This window comes from Hylaeus anthracinus, unplaced genomic scaffold (genome assembly GCF_026225885.1).
Source record: "Hylaeus anthracinus isolate JK02 unplaced genomic scaffold, UHH_iyHylAnth1.0_haploid 12002, whole genome shotgun sequence".
Taxonomy (NCBI): Eukaryota; Metazoa; Arthropoda; class Insecta; order Hymenoptera; family Colletidae; genus Hylaeus; species Hylaeus anthracinus.
In genome coordinates, this window is record NW_026534349.1 from 15,995,406 (window position 1) to 16,008,832 (window position 13,427).

The 13,427-nt window shown below is 39.4% G+C and overlaps 1 protein-coding gene across 5 annotated transcripts in view; it reads left to right on the top strand.

Moving 5' to 3' along the window:
* The first annotated feature begins 2,808 nt into the window (after positions 1 to 2,808).
* Positions 2,809 to 13,427, top strand: part of LOC128892540 (tyrosine-protein phosphatase Lar) — a 175,458-nt gene continuing 164,839 nt past the window's right edge. For 4 of the 5 annotated variants that reach the window (XM_054153047.1, XM_054153050.1, XM_054153051.1 and 1 more), the window contains exon 1: positions 8,176 to 8,308. The gene's annotated coding sequence lies outside the window, so the exon portion shown is untranslated. Of the gene's footprint in view, positions 2,936 to 8,149; positions 8,309 to 13,427 lie in introns of those variants that run through there. The other variant, XM_054153049.1, reaches the window with a different exon arrangement.

The window sequence follows — 13,427 nt, forward strand, 5'->3', positions numbered from 1 at the left end:
ATATTATTCCATCGGCGAACCGTCGATAATTTTTGATCGAATCGCTCGTTCGAGATTATTGCTATCCGGCCGGGTCGCATTGTGGCCGGCCGCGCGATGATTATCATACCGAAATAGTTCGTAACAGGTGCATTAATCGAGCACGTTTGCGGCATGCGAACGATGGATTTTTAAATATTCCAAATGCTCCCGGCGCCGATTTCCCGGTATAACAGTTGGTCATCGAGGGGGAAACGGATTTAATGCCCGTGTCGAACCGTTCGGATTCCTTAGCTGGAAATATTTTAACGAATGAATTCCTCCAACAAGATTTATTCGTACCAAAATTTATTCGTCATCTTTCGAAGCTGCGAGGAAGTAGGGAGCTAAGATGCACGAATTTAGAATAAAATATTAAGTCATCCCATAAGTAATGTCTTCTCTTACGTTCCTGTCGAAAGACATCTTTTTTTAGATCATACATAACACGGATAAAAATTGCATTAAGACCTTAGAACTTGGGATTCTGATCACTGGAACATCGTTTAACCAGAAAAAATTCAACAATATGGAACACGAAAAATCAGTACTAAATTAGTCTTTCAAATCAAAGCCTCGAACATTACCCAAAAAGACGGAAGGTTTTAGAAACGGGATCGTTCATACGTTTATGATTAAAATAAATGTATAATTTCCTTCGTTACTTATGGTATGAACTAATATAAAACAGAAACGTTCGAATAAAACTTCCTACACTAGTGATTCCCAAACTGTGAGGTCGATATACTGTAAATATATAAAATGTAAATGTAATATGTAAAAATGTAAGAGAAAGAAAATATTGGTAAAATTTAATAATAAAGAAATGAAGTCTTATGTAGTAGTAACACTTATATTTATTTAGTTTGTGCTATAAAATGTAGTCTCTCTAACATATTTCAGATTAGTCTCGTATTGATTGGCATTAAAGGAGTCGCCGAAAATAATCTGTATACTAAGAGAGCCGCGGGTCTAAAAAGTTTGGGAACCTCTGCTCTACACGAAAGAAATCAGCTTCATAAAAATAACGCGATGACATCCACGGTGCTTTAGCTCGAATTACACGGGACACCCCTTCGATACGGAGTAACAAACAAACGAATCGAAGATTGAAGTTCGAGTGTCTAGTTTCCGTAGCGATAGAATTTGTTTTCGATTCGCGACTCAATGGCGATTTACCTTGTAAAAGAGTGAGACCGCTTTCGTTTGAATCGATGGTCCATGGAAGAGTAGCCATAAACGATCCGTGCGATCGCAAAGTTTCGAGACCAATTTAGTGCTTGGCCAGTAGTCTCGCTCCGAATAGCACACGCCCTTTGATTCGATCCTTCTGTTTCCGAGAGGGCGGTGTTGGTTCACCAGGGCTGGATCACGAGACACCAGGACGATCCGACAAAGGTGGGCAAGCACGTCCATCTTGAAACGAGCGTCCCTTTATTCTTGGCTGAAAGCGTGTCGAGTCGGTTCGAAGCCGAAGCGTATAACTATCGCAATCCAGCCAACAACGGGGGAAACTTTGCGAATTTTTAGTAGGAAAACTATATAATCCGAAAAGTTTAAATTTGAATACATGAATTTATACTGCTCGATGAATAACAGAAATTTGTGTTGTAGGTTTTTGGTTTACGAGAAATTTTCTTTATTTTAGAAATCGTAGAGGCGATATACACTGGCTTAGTTACTGGAAAGTTGAATCGATAATTTGTATTTTCATTCTCTTCATTCTACAGCGTGTGGATTGTTTAAAATTCAATAATACTGTAGAAATGATAACACCTCTACAATCTTTTCTCTTCGATATCTCGAGGGCTAAATAAAAAGGAAATAATCGTGCGTCATTCGACAGATAATATCGTCCAAAATACATGTACGAAATTTCGTTAAATTCGATTGAACGGTTTTTGGATTTATTACCGAGTGGAAAAGTGTAGTTTCAGCAAAATACACGTTTAAAGTTTTACACGATGCGCGTACATACTCGTGCTCTCGTTCCATGGAACATATTTTTGTTATTACAACGAGCGTAGCAATGAGACCTTTTTCACATTATAAACCCAGTGGTTGGTCCATGTAAAACAATTACAAAATTACGTCATCCCGAGCACGTTTCTGAATAATGCATTTCAACTGTCCATACATTTTCCTCTTCGAATTAACGAAACATTTAACTAAGGATAACTTCCTCTCCCTGTACTTTCCATTCTGTGTTCAATGAAATATTAAGACGATTATTAATAAATGCTATAATAAATTCATTCAAAAACGAAGTATTCTATTTTTCAAGCTCGTCAAAAAACCCTCGATCCGGAGATTCTCAGATTTCAGCGATGTAACAATTTTTCCCAACCGATCCGAGGATTGCTCGATTTCCCGCGGTGGCAAATTTCGTTTATCGAGTTTACACGGTCCCGCCGCGATATCGAATTCAGGCATACGCGGACCATGGTTTTTCGCTTTCAATTATTCAGTTTCCCATCTGTCTTTTCGATCACGAACGCCAACCGAACCGACGCGATCGATCCGGTCGCGAACGGTCATCGACGATTGACGAACGACAACTCGAGACGATCCTCGCTCTTTTTCTTCGACCAGGAAATACCGTATCTGTGCCCCGGGTAATTTGCTTACTCCTGCCCGGCAGCAGCGAGTTCTTTCAGAGACGTTTCTCGATATACCGAGGGTTCTCTTGCGTTTATTAACTCGGGAGAGCAACGGTGGCCGTCGAAGCGGCCCGAAGGGACGACTCGACTCTAATCAAAGGCTTCCCTTGATCTTGTGCTCGCAGGTCCACCGACGATCCTGGTGAGGCCGCAATCGCAGCAGGTGAAGGCAGGCGGAATAGCGAGCTTCTACTGCACGGCGGAGGGAGCCCCGCCGCCCCAGATCCATTGGAGGAAGAACGGAAAGAAAGTTTCCCGTAAGTTTTCGCTTTTCGCCCTTTCCTCCTTGCCTTCTGTCCGCTTTCGAAACTTTCCACGAGCCTTTCCTCGCCGACTCTCTCTCTCTCGGCTCCCCCTGAACGCGACCGTACCCTCTCCAACCCCGCGCAGATGTCGTCGATACGTATATTCAGTGTGACATACGGGGAAGAAGACGTCTACGTGTCTTCCAAAGTTATAGTTATGCCGAAAAATACTCCGCGAGTAATTTTAATACTTTCAGTGCCAGGCATACTCACGGAAATACTTATGCAGCTAAAATTTTATTCTTATACAATTGGAAACTGTGTAATCTAACATTTGAGTTGGTACTTAGTTTTCCAACCCGATCAAAATTCACGAATCCTATCCAGACTTGTTTTTGTTTAACGCATGATCTTCAGAAGTAATTTGTAAATTTCTTGACGTGACGATAAACGCGTTACTTGGTATGAATGATGACTACAAAGTTGGGGAGCGACACCTGTCTTATTTTTTCACTGTTGAGAGCTTGATTGAGATTCATATAATAGGAAACGATTGCTCGGATAAGTCAGCACTGAATAGTTGTACGAAATAAAATTATATTTGACGCTAGATTTACGAATCACGGTCCGTTTTTACCCATTCCTATTTTCACTAACTATTACAAAAACCGTTTATATTTATCAGCAACCATTTATTATGACTTTGATCTATATAAAAAGACAAGCATGTACTCAGATTCATTTCTGTTCAAGCCTGCTAAGTAACTTTACTAAATTTACTTAATTTATTGACGTTAAACCTACGACGATCGGTGAAGTGACTGTTTGCAAACTTTTGTATATACAATAGGTGTAGAAAGTATTCGTACACCGATCAATTTCCAAAAGAAACTATGTAAAATTGTAATTTATTAATCTATTTTTTATAAACAATGACATTCTACATATTCTCGGAAATCTCTAGAATAGATAGATTACAAAAAAATAGCTATTTATGTAAGTTACGAAATTAACAAAAAAAAAAAAAAACAATTAACCGATAGAAATATTGAAGCAATAAATATTCGCACAACTGTTTAATTTTTAAAACTTGATTTAAAAAAAAAAAGAAATTTACATTAATTTATAAGTATATAATACTTCCTTCGTGGGATTTCCTTTTGATTTGATAATTATCGTAACTCTTCTAAGCGTTAAATTAACTAAATTATTAGTTATTCGATGTGGGATCTTTTTCCATTCCTCTATTAGAGCCTTTTTTAAAAGTACTTTACTGAAAATTTGATGTTTTCTAATTCGTACGGAGCAATAAACTAATGTGTTTACGTTACAAACTCTACTATAAATGGTTCGTCATAAGAATCGTACAAATACTTATTGCTTCTATACTTTTACCCACTTTTCGCAAATTTTTGTTAATTTCACAAATTATAGTAACTAGTAAATGGTGTTTGGACTATATCAATCTTAGAGACTTCCGAGAATTTGTAAAATATCATTGATTACAAAAAAAGAAGTTAAGAAACTACAATTTCACACAAAAGTTTTTTGGGAAATTGATCGGTGTACGAATACATTCTACACCCACTGTATGTACATATTTCTTCTATGCGTCATCATTCAATTTAGTTCCACGTAAAATATTTTTGCATTTAATTGAAAAACGCGTCGTTAAGACAAGTCACTTGTCCCATCACGGTAGAAATATTAGAGGAACCGAAAAGTAATGTCATTTTTTTAACATCAAATTCGAACGAATATATTCTTAACAAGTTTCTATAAATCAATTATGTAATCACCCTCGTTGTCAACAGCCTTTTGCCATCTAGTATACAGATTTTTAATGTAAGATCGATAGAAATCAATGAGCTGATGGATAATAAACAAGAATTGAGATTCGCAGAAAGGACATTACTTTCCGAACCACCTACTAGTTACAAATAAACGTTGATATTTTTGATGTTGAAGCTTTGCTTCAGTAACAAAAATCTGCCAAGAAATCTTTGTAAACCTAGTGTTAAAAGTACGCAGAGGTAGTTCATTATTCAGAAGAATGAAGAAAAAGTATCTTCGTTTTGCTTTTAATTTTCTGTTCGTTATCACTCCTATCGTTCCCGAGCATAATTCTACAGTTCCCTTCAATTCAAGTTACGCCAGTGTGAAAAGCATTTAATAATAAGAAAAGGTGCGGTAAAAGGTTAACTTCTGAGATACATACACCCTATTTAATCCTACCAAATTTTACTGGAGAAATGTACAACCCAAGGTATAACAAAAATAGTCAGAGTAGCGTAATTAACCCCTGGCTTCTAGCACCTTGGAAGTATCAGAATACCGTGACAAAGGGCACGCCAGGATCCATTCGCGACTGTGCCACGCTGCATCGGGCGGCAATCGCACGGTAATCCGACTCCTCGCTCGTTTCAGCTTCCGGTTCCGGTTTCTGTTTCACAACGACGTCGCATTTTCGTCGAGCTTTTACCGTTCCTTATCCCCCTGTACCGTCGCCTCGCGCGTCACGCTCGGTTCTCGTCTTTTCATTCCGAGTAAATTTCGCGCTCGCCCGACTCGGAAGCGCCGGCTGTCGCCCGTGAGTAGAGAGCGAGTCTTGTTTCAAGAGTTTCGGAAACTGGCCAGATCGGTCCGGCGTCTAGTCTCACTTGGGCGTGTTCTCGCGACTCGTCCAAGTAGACACGTCGCAATTCTCCCTCTCTCGAGGGTGATTCGATTATCTTGGCCGTCGGCTTCGCTCGAGCGTAAACCGAGCGTCGCGTGTTTGTTCGCCGCTGTTAGTCTCGCTCGATTCGGTAAATCGATATCCGGTTCGCGCTCGATTCGTCTATTCGCTCGAGGATGGCTATCGATGCCGTCACACTGCGACGAAACGCCCATTATCAGAAATAATAAAGAGACAAAGTAGCGATCGATCCGTTAGGACGTGGACGTGGAGAGAAACGGGATACTTCGGGCGAGAATCTAGCGGAAACGTAGTGGAGGACGTGTTTACTTGTTGGGAAGAATACGTGTCACGGGGGTGTATATCGAAGACCACGTGGCCATTTGGGGGAAGTTCGTGTGTAGTAAATAGATTTTGCAAGAGGTTGACGCGTTGGCTGTCAAAGTAAAATTCGTGAAATTTCCATCCAAGTTAAAATTTCGTCTCGAGACGAAATGCCAATGCTCGCGCACAGGGATATTCTCAGCCCTCGTCTTTAAAGGTTAATCGTAACCTTAAAACAGATGCATGAATTGCAGCAATTCGAAGCTATTTCCTGAATAAAAACCAATAAATTGTCCCCCTAGCTATGTCAGTCTATTTTCAAATATTCCCCAAGGATTCCTCCATTCCGCTATGATAATAACTAGACTACGGCTGTTTATACATTTATAGCAAATGAATAAATGGTGGAATCTATAGTGTGCACAAATTCAGAAATATGTAAAATATCGAGAATGATATACACGTTATACCATTTCGAAATCAAAACATATTTGCATGTATGTTTCAATTCATTTTCTGTATCTGTGAGGATATGTATTTGCACAAACGATCCGTCTAATAATAACAACGTTTACCCTCTGCAAAACATTAAAAAAGACCGTCTAAATGTAAACAGTGTCAGATCGAGCCGAGTCTGAATCTACAACGGGTATCTTGTCGCGTGAATTTCGACTACTGGATAGGTTTCGATTCGGAAAGCGACGGCAGCTTTGAGCCGCGATATTAATCGAGTTTGCCAACGATCGACGGACGACTGTTCGTCGAGGCGAGTTCCATTTACGCGGTCGCGAACCCGTGGTACCGGAACCGGAATTTATTCGGGGAGAGCGCGCGGCCCGATTAACCGTTGGAAATCCTCAACGCCGCGAAAAATCGCGCCGGTTAACGCCGAGTGGTCGCTTTTACCTCGGCCTCCGACGATTGTCACCGATTTTTGAATCGATTCGCGACCCCCGCCGAAACTCGCTGATCCAGCGAAACGATGATAACGAACTTGGCGGTCCGCGTTTCAGGAGCACGAGTTAGACCTTCGTTTCTAATAAAGGGATCGGGGCGAATTATCACGATTGCGCCACTTAAATAGCTTGGAAACTATTCGCTACTAATCTGCACGACTAGACCACCTTTCTAATGGAAGCATGCAAGCGAATCATCAAAATGGTGGCATTTAAATATCTTGTTGCCTATTTGCTATTAATTTGCACGAGTTGAATGAGTTGCCAAGCTCACACCACTTGGGATACACTATCTTTTTAGTTGAAATCCATAAAGATCTGAATTAAGAAAAAAATACGAAGCTTTCTATACAGAGCGACATGTTTTATCCTACACCTAGAATATTTTACTTTACCCAACGCATAGAATGTGGGATTCTATTTTTAGTGAGGATGAGGGGGAGGTGAATAAAGACACTATTGAACGAAAACGAAATAATATTTAATTAAAGAATTATGGTATTTCTCGGATGCTCGCGATCGACTGTGGATCCGAGGATCGTGGGTTCGAATCCCCGTGTCTTATTTTCCGTTTAGACTCCTACATAGAATACTCTGTCTTCCTAGTTGAAATACATCAAGAAAAAAATTTAAAAAAAAAAAAAATACAAAGCTATCTTTGCACCCTATTTATACACCCTATTTCGCAAAACCAGAAGTCACTTTCTTAGCCTCTCGATAGATCCACCTCCTGCCCTAATTCCTCGAACTAATCGAAACCCAGGAAACGCAGAAATCGACGCTTACACGCTCCTCGAAACATACTCGCATGCTATTAATTTCCACGAGATGGAAAAGTTGCCAAGCTCACACCATTTGGGATACTCTATCTTATTATTTGAAATCCATAAAGAACAAAATGAAGAAAAAAGAAAACCCAAAGTTATCTATACACCCTATTTTTCAAGATCAGAAATCACTTTCTTAACCTCTCGATAAATCCACATCCTGCCCTAATTCCTTGAACTAATCGAAACCCAGGAAACGGAGAAATCGACGCTTACACGGACCTCTAAACGTACTCGCATGCCGCGATTCCAATTTCAGAGGAGCGAGTTTCGAGTTCGTAGACAACATCGGTCGACGATGACGTTCGATTATTCGATTTCGAATACGAAACAGGAGACTACGTGACAATCGTTTCCCTGTCCTCGCGTCTGTCTACCCTTAACGTCCCCCTCGTCTTTTTATTTCTCTCGGTTCACCTGAATCTTTCGTGTTATGCCGCAGAGGCTCAGGCACGGTACGTGGTGCAGAACTATGAAAACGGAGCTTTACTACGGATCGAACCTGTCAGAGCGGGCCGCGACAACACCCAGTTCGAGTGTCTTGCCGAGAATGGAGTCGGGGACGCCGTGTCAGCCGAGGCGCAGCTCAAAGTCTACGAAGGTACGTGCAACTATGGCATTTTTTCGTTAACGAACGATACATCGAAATGGAAATTTCACTCGACCTACGACAGAGAGGCGTGAAACCTCCAGCAGAACTAAAATTTTGCGACAGCGGGGTGGTTTCCTCGAAAGTTGGATTCATTGTTGTGCTCCGATTTTTGGAGGAATCTTATATTCAACTTGAAGCAACGCTATTGCAGCCTATACGATTTTATTTTGCATTTTTTGGAATTTTGTTTTAAATTACATTGGGTTGTCTGGAAAGTCCGTGTTGATTTTTGGTAGGCAGGTCTGAATATATCGAAATGGTTGAAACTGAATAACACGTACAGTCAGTGTAAGAAGTATTCGTACAGCAAGCAATTTAAAACAAATGGTTCCTGTACGAATATTTATTACACTGACTGTGTACATCCCTTAAAAGGTGGAAAGCTTGTGGAACAAAATGGTACCTATGTAATTCAATAATTATATATCAAACTTCAAATGTGCCTTTGAATTTTTCTTAAAAATTGACACGAACTTTCTGGACAACTCAATATGATAACTTAATGAGTAAATTACACCAGAAATATGTAATAGAAGCACAAAATGATCCATATTTTCTAATGATAAAATTGTAAATTTTTAAAATTATATTCAGAACGAACGGTTTTTCCATCGTACTGTTAGCACTGTTAATCCTATACATACCCCTGTGTATGCTATTTGGTTTTCTGTATTACTCAGAAGGAAAGCTTTTTAGGTGTCCGCCTCCGATTGTTTTGATTTTTGGATATGTTTTAAAGGACCGAAAAATAATACGTATTTTTTTACTTGGCCCGTTTTCATATTTAGGGGGTGAAACGACCCCCTAAAGTTTCAACTGCAATAGGCTATCTCCGAAACTATCATCCATAGAAGAAAACTTTTTAAGGAAAAGTTTCATGGTTTTCTATCTGCATATAAAATCTGGCCCTAAATTTTGTAAAAGATAATTTGTTTATAATAATAGCCTATTACAGGTTAAACTTTAAGGGGCCGTTTCACCCTCTAAATATGAAAACGGGCCAATATAAAAAAATACGTATATCTTATTTTTCGGTCCTTTAAAACATATCCAAAAGTTAAAACAATCGGAGGCAGACACCTAAAAAGCTTTCCTTGCCAATAAAACTGCGTTACGTGTTAATTGTAAAAGAATACCTGCCTACTTTTTCACCTATTTTTATCGGAATTTACTGGAGCGTTATCGAAAAGTCTACGTTTCTATTTTCTTCCGCGAATAAGAGAATCTAGCACGAGGTGTAAATGACCAGTGACCTTAAGGGGGGAGGGTCAAGTAAACAACCGCTTTTTTGCGAATTATTTTCGAAGACTGCGTAATATATATTTATTTACAACTAATTACTTGCATCTAGATAATTTATATAATTTTTTTTATGTAAGAATATTCATAAATAAATGAACAGCAGCTGTTTGAAGTTGGCTTCTCGAAAATGCGCCGTGCAACGCACAGATCACTCTAATTATTTGAAATCAAAAATCCACCAATTCTTCGTTAAAATATAGTAATCCACTTTGCATCAACCTAGATTAAAAGAAAAAAGTTTTTAATTTAAAATTTCACGCCACGGTAAAAAAATGTTGTTATAAAAAAATAATTAAAAACCTTTAGGTTGATGCAAAGGAGAATAGTTTAAGGAATATTTTGTGCAAAGTTTCATAGCAATCGGCTGAGAAACCTCTAAGCTACATTGCACGGCACGCGAAATTTTCTGTTTTGAGAAAAATGCGTTTAAGGTTTCCGGATCTAAAAATAATCCTTCGTGTACGGTTCGGAGCGCATGACTTTAATGACTCTGTAGGTACACTTAGACTTCGAAGTTTTAGCTGAAATAGTCGGAGCACATTCACCAGATGGTAAACTAATTTTCTAAACAAAAAAAAAGCAGGTCAAAATTTTATATTTTACTTGTCCTTTCCCCCTTAAATATCAAAGTTGACGTAAAAAGTAGCTAACGTGAATGTCATAAATATGTATATATAGACGGTCGCTACAATTCTACGATCTCGCAGCGTGGTTAAATTGAGCGTTTTCAATGAAAGGTTCGTAATTGTCGACAAGGATATACATAGGCTGACCTACTCCGCGAGCCGTTATCCTCTGAAACTTATATTGCACTCTTTCGAGGAGTGCTGTATACGAAGTGTTCCATTTAAATCGCTCTCTTCGAATATCGAATGTTTCGCATAAAAGTTGAACACGGAGATGGACGAGTTACGCGAAAAATGTTACCTGTTCAAAATTACCAACTCTTTCTTATCAGAAATTCAATTTTCTCTTCGCCCTTTCCTTCAACAATTATCGTCTCGTTTCGTTCAAAGGTCGTGTGATTTAAAAGAAAGAAATAATTGCAGAAAAGAAGTGGAAAGAAAAGAGCAAAAAATCTCGTTTCGAGCGTCGAACCGCGATGATGCGAACGGAGGGAAAGGGAGCGACTGCCACGGATGTGGCCAAGGACGTTGGGGGTTGAAAAGAAGGGAACGAAGCGTAAAAACGAGAATCTCCTTGGAACGGTTTCTCGCCACGGAACGGTTCTTTCTCTTTTTCCGTAGGAAGAATACGAGAAATTGCGAGCAAAAATATCCGCCGTTCCGAAGTTGGAATCGAATTAAAAAGCTGGCCGAGCCAATTAAGGCGTTTCGCGAAAGTTTAAGAGATTCTTGCCGGAAAAGGGTAAGCTTTCCCGCTGCACGGCGGCTGGTGGAGATTCCTTTTTTTATTTCTATTACGTCGCCTTCCGCTTGGTCGCCGAACTGGGCGCCATTAAGCTGTTCGCTGTTCCGTATAAATAGAAAGGAAAAAAAAGATCGCCCACCGGACCCGAGGCACGGAAGAAGAAGAAGAAGGAAGGCTTCGTTTAATTTCAACAAAATTTAGCTCGTTATCTCGCCGCACCCGTTCGCGGGTCGTTGGCGATCTCGATCGTTTCTATTTTACTTCGACTTCGGGAACACTGCTGCGCCACACGTTTCGACAGAAAAAAATCAACCTCGAACAAAAATGGAGGGAGTGGACGTTCGTTCCTCGCGTTTTAAAACTTTTATATTGCGTCGTAACGATACTCTTCTTTTTCCGAGTAAGAATATAGAAAAGAATCATATTAGATCATCCCGTAATTAACCCTTTGCACTCGAGAGGTGACTCTCAGTCACCAGTAGGTTTCACGCAGCAACTCTACAATACCTAGTGTTTCTTTAGGTTTAATTTTTTTGGAGCTCGAAGTGTCGATAAAATGATTGTTGGCGAGGTAAAGGCGACCTTATTCTCAAATCTAGATAGCTTAGAATTCATGGCAATAGAATGCTAAGAAACATCTCGAGTTGCTGGCAGATCCCAGAAAAAATGGCCTTGAGTGCAAAGAGTCAATGTCTCTTACGTTAGTGTAAAGAAACATTTTTCTCCGCATCTTGACGATGTATATATCGAAACTTTGCTTTATCTCTCTAAAAAAAAAAGTGCCCTCTTGGCAGACTACAACGTGCGATAAAAAATCAAATCGATAAATCGATTTTTGTCGTTCATAAATTGAATTTTGAAATGAGCCTGAGCAAAGACGTTAATGCATTTATGATTAAATTAAACGTAAGTTTAGATTCCTTTTAGCAAAAGTTAGCGTTGGAAAATGACATTAGTTAGGGGATGACCTAATAAATACCTTATTAAAGACTTTTTTAATAAATACCTAGGAAGGTAATGATGTCCTCGTAGAAGTATTCATCGTGGAAGAATTCCAACCAAGGGAGTAGAAATCAGTAACCACGTAGAAGGTATCAGTGGAGACCAGTGGAGATAGCCAGTAAGCGGTGTGGTCGGCATGCGTAGTCGGATGAGGTAAGTTGTGGTCAGTTGTAGTGGGCAGAGGTCCGCGCAGCACCAGGAAGACCAAAGAGTGTCCAAACACATTCGGAAAATACACGCGATGTAGCACGATCCGTCCCGCACGATGGATTTACGTGAACTGATCGGTTATGCCACGTCTTAATCGAGTCAAGGTGACGAAAACACAAAAACAAAGTCGCTGGAAAATTCCGGTTAGCTACCCACTTAATCTATTTCCACGAATTCTGCGAACATCTTGCGAGGCAAGAACAAAGGACTGTTGAATTATCTAGCGACCTTGTGTTTGTGTCTCTCCCCTTGACTCGACTGAGGCGTGTCAGAAACAAACAATTCACGCGATTCTATCGGGTGAAACGAAAATGCGCTACTTTGGTGTGTTTTCTGAATAATTTTGGTCACTCTCTGATCCTGTATTGACCCCTACTGATAACCACAGTCGACCACTGGCTACTGGTACCTTCCACGGGGCCACTGATTTCTACTCTCTTAACCGGTATTTTCAACGATGACGATGTATTCAGAACTTTTGTTTTATGTTCCTACTCATGAAAATAAGAGAAAATCAACGACGTACGATTAGATGAAATCTTTAACCTCTTGATGCCCTTGGCCACATATGTGAACGTTTAATTTTTTTATAATTATAATTACTGTCAATAATGAAAAGAACAAAAATTTGATAATGACTTATTCACTACAGAATCCCTCAACATGAGAAGTAAAAATGCTGTACAGTGGGTCAAAAAAGTATTGGCACACCCAGTTTTCTTTGAATATCTTTATATTCAATTATTCAATTATATTCAATATTAACTATGTGTATAAGTGTCTTTTGACACACATAAATAGTATGTTTATTGAGTTCTAAGTTATTTGTTATAAGGAAGTAAAGTAAAAAAAAAACGAAAAATCTATAGTAAAAAAAGTATTGGCACACGTATGGTTTTGCTTTAAGGACATGTGTTACTCGCTTTGGTACGTGACAAATTCGGTTCTAGGAACATAATGATAAACAGAACCTGCTGTTATGAATCTCTTTCTCATTGTCAGCTAACACGATCAGTCTGTGTTTACACTTTGAACAACAATCGTGACTACGAAGAAGAGCGAGTTATCATTGTGCGTGCGAAATAAAATTATTGTACTACACAAAAGTGGTGAAAGTTACCGAAAAATCGGCGATTCGTTAAATTTAAGTTTCTCGGCAGTAAGAAGTGTAGTAACAAAATTT